Source organism: Columba livia, chromosome 9 (assembly GCF_036013475.1).
Source record: "Columba livia isolate bColLiv1 breed racing homer chromosome 9, bColLiv1.pat.W.v2, whole genome shotgun sequence".
NCBI classification, from domain to species: Eukaryota; Metazoa; Chordata; class Aves; order Columbiformes; family Columbidae; genus Columba; species Columba livia.
The window spans coordinates 3,005,395-3,025,894 of NC_088610.1; the positions used below are offsets into that span (position 1 = coordinate 3,005,395).

General features: G+C 37.5%; 1 long non-coding RNA gene across 3 annotated transcripts in view; it reads left to right on the forward strand.

The window, feature by feature from the left end:
* The window catches only part of LOC110355367 (uncharacterized), an 85,184-nt gene that overhangs the window by 44,899 nt on the left and 19,785 nt on the right, over positions 1-20,500 (forward strand). The gene's annotated exons all lie outside the window — the stretch shown is intronic.

The window sequence follows — 20,500 nt, forward strand, 5'->3', positions numbered from 1 at the left end:
ATTTTTCTTTTTATTAAAAAAATAAAAAAGGATTGGTCAGCTACCATTTTGCACCCATTTTTTTTCAAACCAAACCCTAGTAATTTCAAACATATCTGGGGCTTTCTGGGAAGACACTGTTCTTTAGACTCAATCACTGTAACATCTAAGGAAAGAAATAGTTTTGTCCCCAGGGTGGAAAAGAATAAGGAGAATGTTAGGAGAATGATACTTTTCATTATGTGATTTTTCTTCTTTTTTTCGAACTTAACATACAATTTTCTCTGGTAAAGGGATGTATTGACTGGAGCAGTCAATTGACTACATAATTGAGTTACTTCTTTGAGTTACTTCTTGAGGTATTTGGAGCTTACCCACCTGGAAAGCGTCAGTCAGAAGTCATTAAAATGTGTTTACTTTATGTTAACAACACCAGTGTGATAATTTAAAGTAAAACTAAATCCCACAATCCTATTTTCAGCATACAATTTAGTTTTCCATTTATCATTCTCACATGCTATTTTTAAACTTTTATGCTCCCTTCTTTTAAAAATTAGGCAGCAATAAAGTATGAGTTACTAGTACTTTGTTATTGGATGGAGATGCATTGAAGAGATCAAACTTTTTAATGTTCAGTAAATGTCAGACAAAAATCAAGGGTAGCAGACCAACGTTTTGTTTGTTATTCCTGATAATTGCTGTTTGATTTTGTACATTTATTACTGCAGAGTGCGCTTGTATAGTATGTTATTCTGGAAAATTAATGAAATTTCAGTTTTCACTGTTGGGTGGATATTGGTACAGTTAAGACTAAAGTTACGTGGTTTCTCAGATGGTGAAATACGGAGGGTGGTTTGTGAGCCAGTGCGACTAGTGCTGATGTGTCCGTACGGTAAAAATAACTGTAGGAAGACAACTTGATTGTCCTAGTGGCAGTGGAATAAGTAGAATAACCCAGTGCTGCATTATGGTGGCTTATCAGTTCCACATCTAACACAATCTCATTAGTTCAAGAATACCCACGTTCTCTTAGGTAAATATAGAAGTAGATACGATGGAGATGAGGAATTAAGGAGCCACATGCATTAGATGGGGAAGCCAGTCTCACTGCCTTTGAGAGGATTAATGAGGTTTTCTTCTGCTTTATTGTCAGCTGTGAACTGTGGAAATCTGGATATCCATTTTCTCCGTTTTGAATCAATGATATTTTATGTAAGGGATGTCTGAATGTAAGCATGTACATATGATTATGTGAAGGAAAAGTAAATTACAGCTTACAGCTTCACAATCTATTACAATATAAGGAGCAAATAGCTGTGGTACGGCTTCAGAAAGAACTTGCTGTAATAAAATATGAATAAGAAAATCAATATGAAATAGGCAGTTTTTATGGGAATGTGTTGTACGGTTGGTTTAGAGAGATGAGTACAATCTGGGCAGCGTTGACTGGATCTGTTCTGTGGTTTATTAAAAAAAGCCGTGTGTATGTGTTGGGTTTAATAAACACCAACATTTATTTCTAATGGTTGCAGCACTAAAACTGAAACACTTGCCATGCGGGTGGGCACATCCCATATCTGTGTCCTCCAGTAGAAAGATCTTCAAGGCGAGTTTTGCTTCTTTGAGTTCCCAAATAACTCAGCTTGCCCAAGTCTTTAACTATTTTTTGTAGATACCCACTCTAGCCACATCATTTTTGGTTTGTTTCCTGGAGTGCTGTTTGTCTCCGGTTCCATTTGCACTGTATTGAAGGTTGTCGAAGAGGCAAAATGAGAGACAGTGTGCAAAGGATTAATATAAAAGAGCATTTACACTTATTAATTTATTACAGAGAGAAGCTTTAATAACAGTGTAGACACCAGAAGCTGCACTGAAGCTTCCATAAGAAGTAGAAAGAGATGAAAAGTAATACGCTGTATACAGAGCTGAAATATCATTGCTCCTTAAAGTGCAGCACTTATATTCAGAGTGCTCTCTAATCCATTTTAAATTGAATATGAATACTTCAGTGATAATGCTATCTTTTTTCATCAGTGTGTCGTTTGGTTTGGGTTTTTTTAAACACAATCAGTGATCCTATAAAAGCCCCACATTTATGTCTGAGCCTGTTCCCAGACATGGTTTTGTTTTTCTGTGCATATATATATATATATTTGCTGGCAATTTATTTTAGGCTTTGGAACAGCACAGGAGTTGATATATTAAATAAGAAAGACCAGGGCAAGCCTAACACAGATTGTGAGCCCCGCGGTGCAACAGTTTCTACCCCTTGAAAGCCTTGCCTGCTATTAATATATGCTCAGGGGTTCTACAAATACCCATTTTTTGTAAATAAAGTTAACCCTAAAGTAAAGAACTGCATTTTAGATGTGCTGCCTGGTGTTGTGGGCACTTTGCCTTTTTTTGGTTGCACAGAATTTGGCACAAGGTCAGTTATGTGCCTGTTTCTGTAATGAAGCTTTTGGATCCTTTGTGAGCTGTGGTTTTGTTCTTATGTGATCTGCTGTCAAAGCTCCACGCTGGACGTCACAAGTGCTGGGTACTTGGCAGCGGGTCTCAGATCAATGTAGTCTGTGTTACAATTTATTCTAGCACTGATCTCAAACTTTTATGTGGATTTACTGTGAAAATTTTTATATCCTTTCTATTCTTACAGTTGGATAATACATAGAAATACAAACATAAAAAAATGCAATAGTCATCGCTGAAGGCAGAAGACATTGTATGATAGAACATGCACACACGTAGCTTCAAAGGACCAGAGCAGATTTGCTCAAGGCTTTATCCCCCTTGAAACTGCTCAAGCTAAATAATTTAAATCTCCTCTGCCACCTTCTGCATTTTGTGCCCATGTGCTCCTCCAGAAACCATCTTCTCCAAGGGTTTGGAAGAGCTTGGGTCCATAAGAGTGAAGTTAGCAGGATCTCATGTAGCTTTCACAAATGAGCATTGTGGTCATCTGTCCCTACTTCTGGGGTCCTTCTCTAAAAATACTGAATAAACTGCTTATAGGCATGACATGAAGGCTTCTTGTGTTCTGTGAGCCCATGGTTGCTACTGACATAACGTGTGACGCGGCTGGGAAAGTTGCATCCAACTGGGAGAGGTGGGAGGGATCACACAAGCATGAGGTGGCCGTCTGATGCATGTTTTAACAACTAATAGGTAAATATCAGTGAGTAAAAAAGATTCACTGTTGTCAACGCACATTTGCATCTGCCTGGAGACTGTTTCAAGGTATTTCCACCAGATTTGCTCACAGTACAGATGCTCTCGGTGGAGCCAGCCTCAGCTTTATTCTTCTGGCAGGAAAAGTGGAAAGGTTCAGATTTCAAATCCAACTGGTTGTTGAGTAGCCGAATACCAAGGAATCCAGGCTTTAGATGGAAGCATTGCACTATTTATCATGTTAGCAAAGAGAAAAGCTGGGTTTCTCTATCAGTTTTGACCAGGGCATGGATGAAGCAGTTACAAATATCTGCTTAATATACGAAGTTGAATTTTGATATTAATTTGATGGTTTGTTTTTTTTTTTTCCAAAAAAGCTGACTTCTTATGTATTTGCAAATGCTCTCAACATGTTTTTACTTCCATGGGATGGGACAGGACAGAACCAGAGCAGCACACAGGCTCTGAGCAGCCTTAGTGCCCACATAGGCACAATGTCCTTCACCACAGCCCACATCAAACAAGGTTATAATTTTCCATGTTCCCTTTCTGGTTGCTACAGACAAGCACAGATTTAGGTTTTGGACCTGTCTTCTGTGTCAAGGTAGAATTTTCTGGTCCCTGTACATTAACGGGCAGCACATGTTATCACGTAGAAGAAAGAAACCCTTTCCCTCCACATTTATTGTGCACCCACACAACAAAGTGGGTGACAGACTCTGCCATAGTAGTGGCATTAAAAGGTATCTTGATATTTTGATAAATTTGATAGGGTGCAATTTATTTTTTCAAAAGATTCTTAAAACCAGAAGGAGTTTGCTGAAAGGAAAAAGGAATTAAGGTGTGTATATTTGCTCTAATCAATTTTGGTGTAAAAAAGTCATTATTCTTCATGTCACTGTATTACTAATAATTATTAGAGATGATGGTTGTTTTTTGTGTTCTATGTTTTTGTTGTTGTTGGGGTTTTCGGTTTGTGGATTTTTTTGTTGGGCATTATTGTTTTGTGCTTTTTTTGGTTGTTTCTGTTGTGTTGAGTGTTTGTTTTTTTCGTCAGCAGAAGGAAAAAAAACCACTTATAAAACAGTTTTCTGTCAATGGTGCAAATGCCTTTGATGAAAACAAGCTACAGAATGAAAACAAAAACTCTGCTCTGGTGCCCTCCTGTACAAGCCCTGCCTGTCCAATCTTCTCTATTTTTCATAAGTGGGTCTTTATCCATCCCTGTGACCTGCCCATGGTTGCAGAGATTTATTATCAAGGTGAGCTGGCTCCTGTCACATGAAACGTTATTAATGGCTTTGTGACAATTCCCATAAATTGCATCATGTGAACTTCCATTATCACTCTTATCTGTAACCTCCTAAAAACGTCAAGGCGATTAGTTATTTATAATCTTCCTCTTGTACCAGTGACCTCAAATTATATCATTGCTTTTCATTTTGTAACAGCTTTTGCCCTTCACAACAGTTTCCGTTATTTGATGTGACATGGAAGTCATGCAGATTAATAAAACAGTATTCTCACCTGGCCCTAAAGATTGGTCAGATTTAAAGTGTTTCTCGCTCTGTAAACCAGCTGTACATTTACAGCAGCTCCTGTAAAGCAGCTTATATACCTGTATTTACAGCTTTTAGATGGCTTAGCCCAGCAGAATTCATTTCATGCTGGTGACATTGCACAGGCAGAGTGAAGAAGTCACTTGGTGAGGTACCTACAAGCTACTCAAACAGTTTGGTGAAAGCATCTGAGCAATGACTGTAAACACAATATTGTGAGTCGCTGGAAAAACAGAGATGCGGGTCTTGATTCATTAAGATCTTGAGTAAGTAGTGGATGAGGACAGCAGCCTGGAGAGCGGTTTGAAGGGTGTAAGTGATCCCAGTCATCACATTTGTAGTAGGAGCTACCAAATGCTCATAGGTTTTTGCTACAGGGTGTCAGGGGAATGGTCGTATTTAACAACTTTGTTTTAAGTCATATTTACTCAATTCTGTCCTTTTTTTTTTCTCATATATAATTTATATGACAAATAATTTTGCCACAGTGAACAATCAAACGGGTGCTATGGATCAAATGAAGTATTAAACATTATGACTACTAACTAAATAACGAACATTGCAACAAATTTTTATCAGTGCTGGAGGAATGACAGTAGATGTTGGAGGATATCAGAATATACTTATGTCTGTTTTATGTCCTGGGAACACAGTAAGGGAAATGCGTATTTGACCTGAAGGTTTTTCCTATAATAATATGTAAATATTTGTAGCCCTTGACTGTGTGTAATTTAGTCATAATTATGAGCACAACCTGCAACTGTAGTATGATATACATGAATGTTTATAATATTGAGACATCATGTTCTCAATCTTTTCCAAATAGATGCTGAAAGGTATGAAATGCTCCCTGTCCTTGGACAGCATTCATTTAAAGACAATTTTGAAAGGAAAATAACAAAGATGGGTCGCTTAAAGATGTTCCCCTGGGAAGCATTGAGGCGTGCTAACCTGTGGAAAGCAAACCCAGCTAAAGCACATTTTTACACTTGTCTTTTAAGAGTATTATTTCTGCTATAACATTTCTCAGTGGCAGAAATACTGTCAAAAGCACATTTAAATTTGATACATGGTCCCGGCTGAGCACTCAAATGGGCGAGAGCAGAGTTGGACTCGATGATCCTTGTGGGTCCCTTCCAACTCAGGACATTCCATGATTCTATATTTGCCCCTCCTCAAAAAAGAGAGAATAAAGACTGGGCTGGTATTCCAAAAAAAGAACCTGCTGACCCCAGAGGCAGAACCAGCACAGTTGCCCCTCGCCGGCCCTACCTGCAGTATCGCTGCCATCTCCTCTTGCTGCATCTTGCAGTTGAGGACAGTGCCATAAGATGCACAGTAAGTGTTACTGCGTGACAAGTAAATGTTGGTACACCTATTGTAGATAATATATATATATATTTTGCTATACTTAGCAGAAGACACCCAGAGGGACTAGAATATTTTAGGGATGTGTGATGCTACTCCAAATAGACAAACTGAGGCATGTTGGAGTGAAATTAGTTGCTTATAGAAATTTAAGTTATTTCTGGCTGAGTTGGAAATGGAACGTGTTTGGGTTATGATAATATGACGGTATTTCTGTGGTGGCCTTAAAGTTATTGATTTTTCCAGACTAACAGTTCACCTAATCTCACAGATGCTGAACCTCAAGCAAGCTCTACCCTCAACATTAGGACAGCCACAGTGACTTTGCCCACATCCCTGTCATCCCTATGGAACCACAAACCTTCTGTTTGCTCCCCACAAACAAGTTTGTGTCCAGTTCCTATTCTAATCATTATTTCTTTTTCTCAAGTATCTGCATTCCTGTGGATGTTGTATTTTCTTTTATTAAAAGCAGTGTCTTGGCTCTGTAGTTGGTTATCCCTTTAGCATGTGAAGGATGGCAGGCTGGAATGATTAGTTAATAAAGTTTGTAAAAGCCTATTGCCCTATGCCAACTTTTCCTTAAAAAATTCGATATGATATTTTTATTTAGAGATGTTTGGGAACCCAATTAACTTCCTATTTATTATTGTTTCACATTGAGGTGGGGACTGCAAGTAGTTTGATAAATGGGTTCCCAAGTTTGTCTTGCTTCAAAACTGCTTTTTTAAGTCTCCGGGCTGGTTGGTGTTATTTCGTTTGGGAGCTCATCACATGCTGCACTTCTCTGCATCACACCGTACCCCAGTGTTTCTTACCTGAACAGCACATTAAAGGGCACTGTTTCTCTCCTCTCTCAATTTAGGAACAAAACCATTTTCTTAATGCTGTGAATAGATCAGGTCTCGACCCTCTTACCAGTGGTATCATGTGCACAGTTCTTTAATACACGTTTACCTTCACCTTTTCGTTTTGGAGGGACTTCTATTCCTAAAAATACTTAACAGTGCTGGGTTTTTTTTCCCTTCAAAAAAACTGATTTATTTTGGAATACATACAGTAGCCATTGGCTGGACTGATGTGCAAACACAAAAATAATGTTCAGGGGCTGTTCATGGTTGTCAGGTTTTTTTTAACGTTTCTGGCTTTCGACACCTCTGAAAATAGTCTTTTTTCTTTCTTTTTTTCTTATTTTCTTCATTATTTTAGATTTGCCATCTGAAATTATAGACCGCGGCCAAGTTGGCAGACATGCTTTGCCCTTGAAGCAGGTATCTCTCATTCTGTAGCTATTAGTCAAATAAGTATTCTTTGAGGCTATCCTGATGTTAATTAGCATAGTTTTCATGGAATTAGTGGAACAAGTTCACATGGGCAGAGGAAAAAGTTGCCGTCTAATTACATCGTCACACATGCAGTATTTCTTTTTAATTCTGTGCCCTATGGAAGAAGCATTGCGAAGATAATCTGCAACCGTGATGTGACTTTCCTCTAGCCCCTAGTTGCAACAGGATTCTAATAAACTACACACAGAGAGCAATTTTTCATTTTGAACTAAAAAAATAAAATAACACCTCAGCAGCAGTATGAGCTCCAGTGACCTCAAGACTGCCCGTCACAGCCCATCAGTCCCTGAGCACCTGTCACATTTGGGGATTTTGTTAAAAAAATGTCATACTGTCAACACATTTACCATCCGAAACTTTTCTGTTAGTGTCTTCTCTTGTTTTATACCCCCATCATTCAACCCTAAAGTGTTAAAATTCCAGCAAATGCTTTGGAAGTGGAGCAGTGATGTTTGGTAACAGAATGCTCATTTCCTTTAAGTACTTCCATCCAGCCCTGAAGAAGTAATCACTTTACAGAAGCTAATAAAGAATGGATTAAGCTACAGCTTTGAAGAACTCATCTCAAAAGGGCCCTGAAACCACTGTCTAAAAGCAATATTATCAGCATTATAAGCTGAAAAATTACAGCAACGGATCTAGGTCAGTGCATTATAGGGAGAAACAATAGAACTGATGTCAGAAATATTACCAAAAATCTGCCACTAGTAGTCTGGAGGGATTTAAGTCATCGACTTTGTTTTCATTTGACGGGTTTGTGGCACGACTGTATGTAAATCTGTATCCTCATGTTTGAGATTTGGCTCACAGAGGATCGCTCTACTTTGGTGTTTTGTTTTAAAAGCCAACCACTATAGCGATTTTCCTGTATGTATATTAATGTGTGCAGACTACTGAGAATGAAGATCTGTATATGCATATAAATTCTAGGAATCCTCTAGTGTGGTTCTTTTTGGGTTTGTGCTACTGTGTTGGTGTTGTGTATGGAGCTACAGCGACACATTGTGATTCCAGTGTCATACTTGGACGTCATGCTGTACAATACTTTTCAGCAGCCATCCTACCCTGGAATGTAATAATCCTTGATGGATTTTTTTTCTTTGAACTTTCCCAGGTTGTCTGTTGGATCCGTGTAAACTTTTAAGACCTACAGCATTTGGTGGCAATGACTTTTGCAACTTAACTGCTTCGGGTGTGAAGACCCATCTCCTTTTAAGTGTTTTTTCAGCCTCTCTTCATTTGATGTTTGTCTCTTGAAAGAAACAGTGAATGACTGTACTGTATTCAACTCCTCCATGCTTAATTTCCTAGATCTGGTCATCTCATACTTAAGAATACCAACTTACATTCATGTTCCTGATGCAGAAGTTGTTCTGTACCTTTGATCATCTTCATGATGCCTTCCCAAATAATTTTTACTTTTCTAAGCCCTTCTTCTGGATATGTTATAACTCCCTTATTTCAGGCTCCTGATATCTGTACTGTTTCGGTACTTTATTTTTATTCTTTAACATGTGAGTGAGCTGAGCACAACTTTTCAGGTTGGGCTCTCTGACCATTTGCTATATGGTTGCAGTGTTTTTTGTTAAGCATGTATAAATTCATTGATTTGTTTCTGTTGCTCATGGGTGCAGAACTGAAGCAGAAAAACCCTTAAACGGTCATGGCATATTACTGTTCTTGTGAATAATATATTTAAGAAGACATACAGTTTTAAAACAAACAAAAACCCCTGGAAAACTCTTTAAACCTGTTATATGATAATCAATTGCTTTAGTATTAGAAGGTAGTGTCTAGTATACTAGACATTCCTTTTGCTGAATGATTCATCACTTGCTGATATACCTGATACCTGAAATACAAAACCAACTTTTTGTAGGCTCAAAAAATTTCTCCCTAATTTTTGACCAGCAGGTGATGAATGAGATGGGTGGAGAAAACTGACGTAATATGTGACAAATAAGTGATAGCTCAAGCCTTATGTAATTTTTAACATTTTTGCTGTCAAGGTTGGCAATTATTTTCTCTTGCACTGAGTCAGAGTAAATGTGTTTTTCAGCGTTATTTTTCATTCCTCACTACTTAGAATCTATAGCTAAACTACTATTAAGGGCTGCCTAGGTTGTCCATAGCCAGATTCCAAACTAAATTCATCTCCTCATTCCTCAAAACCTCTCTTGGCAAAAAGTCAAGCAAGTGCAAGACACCATTTTAATACCTCTCAAATGGTCTCTGTATCCGAATTCCCTTGTGAAGAAGTTTAAAAGCCCAACAAGCTGAAAGAGAAGAAGATGAGACAGCAGCCATATGTAGACTATCCACTTTAAGGTTGCAGCTGCTTGCTTTTGCCAAAAATAAGTAGCGGTTTCCCAGCAGGAGATGCTGATAAAAACCCTCTATGAAGGGCCTTGATGGAAATGGGGAAGAATCAGTAGAGATGAGGTAGATCTAGGTTTGCACAACCATGTTTGTATCCTTCTCAAAGCATTTGAAAAACCAGGCATTGTATCACTTTAAAGTTGTTGCTCCTTTTGCATCTGCCTACTTAAAGGGAAGAAGTCAGGGACATGTTGTGTGCTATGAACACATGATTTTCATTGATTTATGTGTGTGTATAGATATGTATATCTGAAATCTGAAGGTGGGAGGATGTAGCCCATCGCACTGGTGAGTGTCGCCAATGACACGCATCTACATGGGTTTGAAGATTTGAAGTAAAGACGTTAAATTGTCGTTTTGATCTCTGGAGGTTAAATCTAGTCACTCTGAAGCCTCCTGTGCTTCAAGGGGCTTCAGAGCAGTATTATATATATTATAGCACTGAGTAATCTGAAATACTTAACCACAAAGGGATGCTAATGCACACAAAGTTTAAATCCTGAGCCTAATTTTTTTGCTGTTATGACAAAACTAAGATTTCACATTGTCTTAGTGCTTTTATTGAAAGCACAATTTTAATAATACGATAATGGAGAAAGCAAAGATAACTGGGGTGTCTGTGACACAATTCTAATTCACATTTTCTTTTGTGAATGCTAATGGATACCAGGAAACTACCTATCTAGCAGCTGTGTAATTTGATTGTGTATACTATTGCAAAAGGTATTTAAGCATCTGAGAAGAGGAAGCAAAGGAGCAAAAAAGAAAAAAGCACCAGAATAAAATGAGTTGTACAGCAACAGGAAAGCTATTTTAAAAAATCAATTATTCTCTGAAACATGAGAAGCTCCATTTCAGAAATTACAGCAAAAGGAACTGCTGGTAAGCACCCTGCTATATATCCATTTCTCAAAATAGTACAAGCACTTCCAGAGAGAAAGCCAAGTCATTCGTTATAAAATGCCCCAGGACATGTATTTTCTCCAAGAGAGCTTCACATTTCTCTTTTGCAGAGGAAAGTAAATCTGAAATAAAGAGAAATACTTAGCAAGAAAACTACTTACAAGTTTATACGGAACATAATATTGATGGTCAATGTAGTGACTTTCGTGTGTCAGTTCAGATTATTAGTTTACATATTTAGAATATTTTAAATCCTTTATTTTAGGAAAAAAGCCCACATTTCTCTAAAGGAGTAACTGTATTGTAACATATGCATTGTCTTAAGTATTAACCTTCACTAGACTTAGTAGTGCACTGAGATGAGTAAAGGACTGGGGAGGAAGAGGTTATATCAAACATTTGATCCACCACTAGAGATAATTGCTTCTGCAAAATGACAGTGCATTATGCAAAAGCCTGGATATAATTCGTGGAACAGCAGCCAATATGTACAGTAGTATTTTCACAATAGAATGGATTTCCCACAAGGGAAATTACAGTTTTGCAAAATTGGCAAGTTTAGACACAGAATAGAGCCCTTTCAAAATTGATTTTTTTTCTATTACTTTTTGATAATAAGACAATGAATTACTGTGTTATCCTAATTTATAATTTGGCTTCTAAAGGTTTAACTTTGGTAAAGGATTAGCAAAGCTGATGTGTTGCGCTCAGGAAGGTAAAGAGACTTTGCTTTTTAACTGTTTTCAAAGGGATTTGATGTTTGACGTCTCTGCAGAGCTTTACCCTGTAATGGTTGTCTTAGTGCATTGGAAATCTGGCCCTTCGCAAGGCAGATTAACTCTGGACCTTTGCTTGACAGATTAGCTCAATATACAAAAGAACTTTGATCAGTTTATGTACAATGTGGAGGCCTCTAATGAGTTCAGTTTTAAGCACTTCTTCAATATGACCAAGGAAATAATCTCAGCTTCTGCAATGCTCTTCCCTGGCTTTTCCTCATGTAAAAGGTTGTCCCTCACCAAGATTTATTTTCTTCCAAAAGATCAGTTAATTGGGAATTAAGCCAACAACCCTTCCAGCCCATTGTCTTCCCTCTGAGTTTCTCTTTGAGACCTTGCAACACTGCTGGCCAACATTCCTGATAATGTGATGAAGCAATGCATTTTTAATTACAATAACGTATGGCATGAGTAATGCACCAAAAACATAGCTTTTTGCTCTTGAAACTTTATGCAGAACAACTGATGTTGCAAAAATACCTTGCTTTCAATTGTTAGAGTCATTCAGCACCTTCAAACAGGCTCCCAAAAAATCCACGACATTATGTTTAATCCACATTTTTTTTCTCCATCTGCCCATACATGGTGTAAATCAACCAAGGGGATATGGAAGGACTGATGAATCTAAATAGACCCAAATGAGTAACTCATTTAGCTAGACCAGGGCCATCACTTTTATTCATAGATTAGGTGCTCAACTAAGCAAATAAGCTGCAGCTCTTTGAGTCATAGATCCAGTTATTAATTAATATTTAGGTATTCCTGGAGACTCTTTAGAAATAGTTTTACCTATGAAAAGATGTTGGCTGACTAGTTTTTGCTAAGCAGAGCTAGTTAAGGGGGAATTTCCTCATGTTAGATGGAGTCTGACCTGATACAAATTAAAAGCATCTCCTTCTTTCTAGGGCAAAAGCATGGAATATGTTCTGAAATTAAGGCACCATGTGTGGTTTTTTTTGCTTGGTGTAAGGACGTCAGCTCTCATGAGCCGCCCAGACTTATTTCAAGGCTGTTTCAAATCTGTAGGAGTGAATGTATGTTGCTGACTAAGTAAAGAGCTTTTTTTTCAAGAAAGGGTGCAGTCCTACACCAAATGTTGCTCATGAAGGTGGCCCCAGAGCTGTTACCCCAGATCGAAGGCCGGGAGCAGCTCCTTCACAGTGGGCCCACACAAATCCTATTTCTGTACCTATTAGAGAACAGATGTCGAGCATACTCCTCAGCAAATTTACCCAGATGCCCGCTGTCCTGAGCAACCTGAGGCCAAACATCTGCCGGCTGCAGCAACATTGAAAGACTCCAGCTTGCTTTCAGCATATGGGGACCACCTCAGTAGACCTGAAGTTATGAAGATAAGTGTCTGAGGCTGAAATGGCAAAAGTCACTTTTTAAAAAAAGGGCCAGATAAGGGTAGAAGAGGTATGACCTCTTTCCTGTCTTGGTTCACCAACAATATCTATGGAAACACCTGTGATGGTTCCCTTCAGCGCAATATCTGCAGCTGGTGGTTAAGACCATAGTTACAATGCTTGGCCTGCTGTTATCTGCAATACTCTTCATAGAAAGAAACACTTTGCCCACAAGACTGAGCCACATGATTGCAGTGACTTGAGATAAACGAAGCAAAAATCACCAGTAGGTATGTGAGGAATTTTCACCTTTCTTTCTCCTTCATTCCCATCAATATGGATGGATTTGTGCATTTCTGTTGTTTGGAGAAAAGCATCATATTAAAATCAACTTTTTTGTATTAAATCTTACTTGTAATTAAGGCTCCTATTGCGGACTTTAAGCATTGTTCACCTCTCATCCAGATGATCACATGCTACATTTGTAAGGCAGAATTTAAAGTGTTGCTAATTATGAAGTCATTATGGTTATAGAAATCAGGTTAGTCTGTGTATTATTCTAAAACAAACATTTTCCACTCTGTCCAAAGGGCAAGCTCTTTTAATCAAAGTGTTAAATTAAAAAATCACTGTCAAGAATGGAGATTTTATTCGGGATGCTTCCGATTAGAACAACATATGTGCTCTCTCCAGTTGTTTAATCCAGGACTATTCACATCCACTTCTTGTTCAACTTCATGATCTGATTACCTGCTCTATTTATATGATGATAAGCTATATGGATGACCAAAGCAATCATAGTTCGCTATTTTCTTAATTTATTGAGTCTCAGCTGCGATTTCCATGCATATTTTAATTTCCCTTTGAGTTTTTAACCTCCAATTATATATTCATTTAAACTAAATCTGGTTAGTAAATGCAACAGCAAAATATCAAGTTGCAACACAGTCCAAAATCATGAGAAAGATGGTGAACAATGCGTATTACTTAAAAGGTACTTGTGTTTCTCAGTAAGTAAAGTTGTTATTCAGCCCTGTGATCTAGCTTATTTTTCCTGCTTCACTATAGAAAGAGAAGTCAGATGGGGAAAGCTGTAACAAAACTACAAATGTATGTGAATCTCCTTCTTCCCACTAATTTTGAGGAAGTCTTGGGTGCTTTAACTGCTTTTCTGCCTTTTGAAAGTATCACCCAAGCAGCTGCTTAATTGAAGCAGCAATTCAAGCCATGAAACATTATAATCCGTGCCTTTCTCAGTGCATCAGAGCAATGATATATCCTTTGTGGTCGTAGACAACAGAAGAACTTTCAAAACCAAGAAAATGGCAGAAAATGTTATTCATTTTTCTGTCTTGTTCATGAGACTTTTGCTATCAACGGAACCTCTGAAGCAGGGCAGACAAAATAAAACCTGGGCCCCAGTGTGGCTAATATTCAAAATACTATTCTTTCTTTCTTCATGCTAAGGCTGTTTTTAGAGTTGACATTGTGAAATCAGTCTGGCTAATAGTGAATGATGTATAAAAGGGAAAAATCCCTGCTCGTAGCACAAATAAACAGATACTGCAGTGAGATGAACGTGGTTGTGCTGTTTGCTGTGTCCTTTGTGCACAGGCTCACCATTAAGTTTGAAGATAGAAAGAAAGCTCTGTATGGTGTGTGACTTAAAAAAAGAGGCGTCTTTTAAAAGTATTTCTTGTTTGTTTTCTTTTTACTGCTCTTCTGAAGAATCCCCTCTTTTTCTATGAAAATGCGTGATAGAGTTTGATGTTTTGTTCTGATAGAATAATGCTTGTGTCATATGCATGGATAAATTCATAACGATGTCTTTAGTTCTTGGAAAGCACAGCAAAATAACAGTCATAGTGTACAACAATTTGTAATTATAAAATAGGCTTTATCATGCAGTGGGCCACGTTAAGCTTGAAGGGACTAAGAAGACAGATTCAGCTTCAAATATTAAGTGAACAAGGGTCTGTTCGCCTCCCTATTTTGTATTAAATACGCTGACTTTGCATACACAGAATAATAACAAAATGAAGCTGTTTTCTTGGCAGACATTATGTCTGGGGATGTTCAGTTGGAAAGTAAATTTCCTTGAGAAATCAAGGGTGAGAACTTCTCCACTACTCAGGGTGCTATTTTTGTAAGGTTATTTGTGCCTGTGTCCATGACCACGGTGAGTACAGCCCTGCTTATTCCTTACACCACTCAGAATAGCTTTCTGTGATATATATATATAAAACCCTATAATTAACAATCATGTCATCAAAAGCAACAACCAGCTAAAGTTTTTGTGAGTAATTTAGTATTGAGGAGTTCTTCAACTATGGTTTGTGTATATGTTAGAAATTCAAACAAAGGCAGTGTTTTATAAATAAGACCAGATTAACATTGGGCAGTTTTAGGCATTCTTGCACATAGATTCATGCACATGAAAAGGTGGTTTTTGTTCTAGAAAATTGCATCTGTAGGTATGGAATGTATTTTTAAGTTCAGAATGAAGCTATTTCTCAAAAAAAAATATCACATGCTGAGACCTCAAGAAATTTTAATGCTTTGATGCTATAAATTAATATTTGTATTCATGTCTTTTTCATCATTTGCCATGTGTCAGTTGTTGTGTCCCAAGAAACTGAAGGGAATGAAGTGACGATGTGTCTTGACAAGTGTAGAATAAGAAGATGGTGGGTTGAAAAAAATACAGGCAGGCTTCCTGCTCTTTTCTGTGCTGTTGCAGAGATGAAATCTCTAGTTTCATGTGTTTGCTTTTGCTGTATCACTGCCTGGAAACCTTAATCATGGATGTGGATCCTGCTGGGCAGGGCACTCTCTGAACGGTGGAAAAAAAGACATGATCTTGCTCAACAAGCAAATAAAAGAGGGTATTGGAGATACGACTGAAATTCAAAATGCCAGCAGTTTCCTCCTTCTCTCTTAGTATTTTTTGCTAGAGATGGAATTATCTGAAGCGTCATTCACGCTAGTTACTTTATTTTGACTGTAATTCTGTTTAAAAGCTCAGTCTTGTTAAGGAGAAATAACTGGAAACACATAAAAATCTAATCTGAAATTGAACAAAGGATTGTAGTAAAGGCAGAATTTTCCTCATTTCAGACATGAATTTGACTTATCTTTAGCAGACCTAATCAATATCCATAGTTTTTATATTTTACTATATAGAGTAGTATTTCAGCTTAGAAGCGTAATATTGTATTAGGATTCCAAGTTCACTGGGTCTTGCATATAACCACAATCCATAACGACGGTCAAATCCAATGACCTTTGGTGTGTCAGCAAGAAAAGGAAAGTCGAGACAAGTGGAAGACATTTCATATGGGAGAATAAGTAATGCTGCTTAAAATTATGTTCCATCCTTTTTGATGAAGTGAAATGAAGGTAAAATAATGGACCACTTTAAGTCCAGTGTAAGCTAATTGCACTGTGGATTCAGCAGCTACAAATAACCTAATCCGAGAGTCACTCTTCGGTCATGGTGAGTAATGTCTTGGAAACATATACATTAGCAAAAGTTGTGGATCTCTTCTTATTACAGGCATTGAAGTGTCTGTTTGGCAATATTTTGCAGTGGTGTATGTGTGCCACTTGCCTCTTGTGGATTTAGTTATTCACCCCTTCTTCTAATGTAATTGTGCATATTTTTTTTCCTTCATTGTTATCCAGTTCAATAGATCAGGAAGGTTAAGGTCACCTTAAGCTCTGTCTTAGAACTTTTTCTAGAATATAATTGAACATTTTTTAAAAGCGACATTTGAAAGGGTAGCAACATTCATTTTGCTGTTAAAGCAGATGCAACATGAATGTATTTAGTTCTCAAGACTGCTCTTAACAATGCCTAATTAACTTCTTCACAATGCAGAAAGATAAAGAGAAGCATTCTGTTCTCAAGGTTACAACTATCCTCATTCGTTCCAGGTTTCTGACTTGAAACACGTTACGTTTGCACATTCAGGGATTGATCACGATTTGTCAGAACAAGATATAATTCCCCATGCATTCCTTCCTTCTGATTTATAAATAGGTTACATAGTACATCTGATATGTACATACTGTTCTTACGTTTCAAGAGAATGCAGTACATGTACTTTGAAGGCAACTTTTTGCTTAATAATAATGTCAGTCTTATATTCTGGTGCGTGCAAAAGAAAGTGATGAAGAAGAAAGTGCGAGAGAATTCTCATCCATGTGATGAACTGTGGTGTAGTTGCTGATGGGTGAGAGAGACTGGCAGCGTGTACCCACCTGCCAGCCCCAGTGTCACCGACGGTCCCCAGGTGCTGGGCCACCATTGACTTGGCATAGGTAGGAATTGGCCCAATGTCACTGTAGTGGCATTTTCTTACAGCAAACGCTTTTGTTATTATTTCTTATTTTATGCATTAAGTTATGTTGGAAATTAACACAGGACAGTGCTTTGAAAGCATTGCCAGGTTCCATTTAGGGTTTTTTTTTAATCTGGTGTGTCAAAAATGGCTGGATTTTGGGGGTTGTGTGTGAAGCGATAACAAGTGCTTGACAAGGCCTGACAGAAGTGCAGAATACCAACGGTATTCTGGACGGTACAGGCATGAAAATGAGCACTTTTCTGGTACCCAAGTGTTGCTGCTGAACTATATGTATTTGTGAACACATCAATATTTGAATGTGTTCCGTTGAAAAAGAAGAAAGACGTTTTGTATTTTAAAAAATCTGTGATATTATGAAATGAAATGTTGCTTGTTAGAACCACAAGCGTTTTCCAATATTGAGGCAGATTCTTTGCTGCCTGGACCTGGGTAAATCACTTCTGCAGCTACATTAAAACCCATGGTTTGTCATGACCTTCTCTCTTATTCTTCCTTGGCATGACAGTATTTTTCAGCTGTTATTCCTGAATGTCTCAGAAAAGCTGAAGAAGCCTTAATTTTGCTTACGCTTGTATACCAATATTCTTTAAGCTGAAACTATGGGTAGGTCAGCTGTAACTCAACGGATGTTTCTGTTTTTCTGAGTCTTTTAATGGTTTTTTAAGAATCGAGAAGGTGGCTCTGCAGCTATTATTCTCAGTACGTGCTTCCCAGCTTTTCCTCACAGTCGTGAAAAGGAGGAAGTTTTTTAAAGAAGCAAAATTTCCCCAAGTTTCTATAACTACAGGAACTGGGAGAGGACACATACATTTGAAAACCTCATGTGTTATTTCTCCTTGGTGAAGCTGATGTTGTATCGGGATTGCTTGCTGCTCATATTCCCTAGGATGTTTAAAAAGAAACTAAAAATAAAAAGTGTATATTCTGTAAAATATGTGAGATCTGCTTAAGTATTTTTGTGCAATGCAATTTTCGTGGCATATCTTTAGGAAGGTTTACACATCGATTCTTCTCTGAGAATTCTCTCCCAAACACAGGAACAACATTTTTACATGTAACAGTGTTTTTCATTTTGATGGAAGAGAACTCTGAAATATTTCCATCAGAACTGGTGTCTCTGTGCATCAAAGCAGCTGGAAGGTGATTTTTCATCCCATGAATCCCCCAGCATAGTCCAGAGATGGGAAAAGAATAAACTGTGCAAGCGAGCAAATCTCATGTTACACTAACACAGCTTTATTGTTTACAGGGTTTGTTATTAATGTTTTTAGGAGAATATTTATTAAATTAAAATACTTTGGTTACAGAGGTTATGCTATTATGTTTCCTTTGAGTGCGTTTGTGTTCTAAATAAACACACATAAAAATGAGAACTGCAGTATGACAGCCATATGAGAAAGACCTTTTTTGTCCCCAAATGCCCTTTAATTTGATAACAATACAATAAGAATAACAATAAATCTCTCTTCATACCATCAGTCACACTTAAGTCTCTGTGAGTACTTTATTAAAATGAAAGACTGTAACGAAGTCAATTTAAGGCAGCAGAGTTTAAGTCAGTCCATGTGGGAATGGGCTGCTGTTCTTGCCTTCAGTCTGTAATTAATTTTTAAACAAAATGAAACTACACAGGCCTGAGGTCTTAGAGGCTTCTGATTTTAGACTCTCTGAAATGTTCAGATTAAACAGTGAGACAGAAAGTTTCCTAAGACGCAGGCTTGAAAACAACGGTAAATATTATAGTTTGTTATCCACTAGAAACTTTTTATATAATGGGGGCAGATAATCAACAGATTCAGCTCCACATCTGCAGAATAACCTTTTCTTTTTTCCTTCCTGCTGCTTTATGACACACGGCAAAGAAAAGAAAGCATGAAACTGTGGTTAATATTCCCTCACTGTTCAACAACTCGTTATTATGTGGTGTAGCAGGAGCTATTTGTCGTGATCAAATGTACAATAATATTGGTGGTGTTCATTAGGGTGACTTTATGTATTCATTTGGGGAGGCAGCTGAAACTCTGATTCAAGCTTAAAGTCAGGTCTTGCTGACTAAAATTGATATTTAGAAAATATAGTCGATAATCCTCAGACCAGCAGATGTTTACTATTCATATAACTGATCAAAGTCTATGGTGCACAGGCTGGAGTAGCATATATAAAAAATATCTTAAGTGGCTCAAGTAATTATGCCAAATCTTGTTTGATGAATGTAGTTCATCTCACCATGACTTTTCTTACAGCTTTGGGCCATTCTCAACAAAAATAGTCTCAATATAAACTAATTTTAGTTTATATGCAACATCGTCTAATAGCATGTTTGTAACAGCCTATTAAAACTTAATTTACACTTCTGACTTAGAACACTTATGGAATCTGAAGACCCAAACTTATTTTATTTCCCAGAAAACAATTATTGAACGTAACTAATTCAGTCATATTGGGTTTGTTTTTGTTTTCAATTCTGGTGCAGATACGTAAAGCAAAATTGAGCAAAGCTTTTTGATTTATTGCAGTAGCCAACTGTCTAGTATTTCTCATCCTTAATCATCACTGCATGAAATCAGGAATAGAACGTAACTGATCTGCTAAATGAGTCAAAGTGGGGCAGTGCTCCTGGACACTACATGAAAGCAGCATTACATGACAGAGCTGATTTATTTTAGCAGACTTTCTGTGTGGATTATAGACTGTAAATCTGTTATATGGTATGTTTTGTTCTGTTCAATATGCTTTGCATCTAGACAGTATTATTCAACACGCCTTCTAGCACAGATGGTATCCAATTCATTCAACCTAATGTGGTTTGTAGCCATTTGGCTATCTATTAAGTATAGATTTTTTAATATATATATATATAATTTGTCATTTTATGGGATTAATTAGATTCAAACAATTTGTCTGTTGAATTATGTGGCAGCTTTGTTTAACTGTGATAAGAACGGAGTTGGCTCCCTATTAAGAATATTTAACTATCTACCCCTTAGGCAGTAAAACAATGCAAATTTCTATGGGCTCTCTATGTGGATTTTGTGCTTTAGACATCCGTTCCAATAGCAGAAAAGCCTGCATAAGTGATTGATACTGTGTTGAGGATTTTGAAACTTTTTGCATAGATTAGAGCACTTCTGACAATGAACCCACTAATCCGTTTGCTATGTCAGAAATAGCAGAACAATCTGGAAAAGGATAATTCTCATGACCCTCAACCTCAAAGCCCAAAACTGGGCTACTTGAGAATGTATTTACTAAGGCTTGTTAGTTTTTATGGCCTAGGCAGCTTGGTATGGCATAAAATATGTA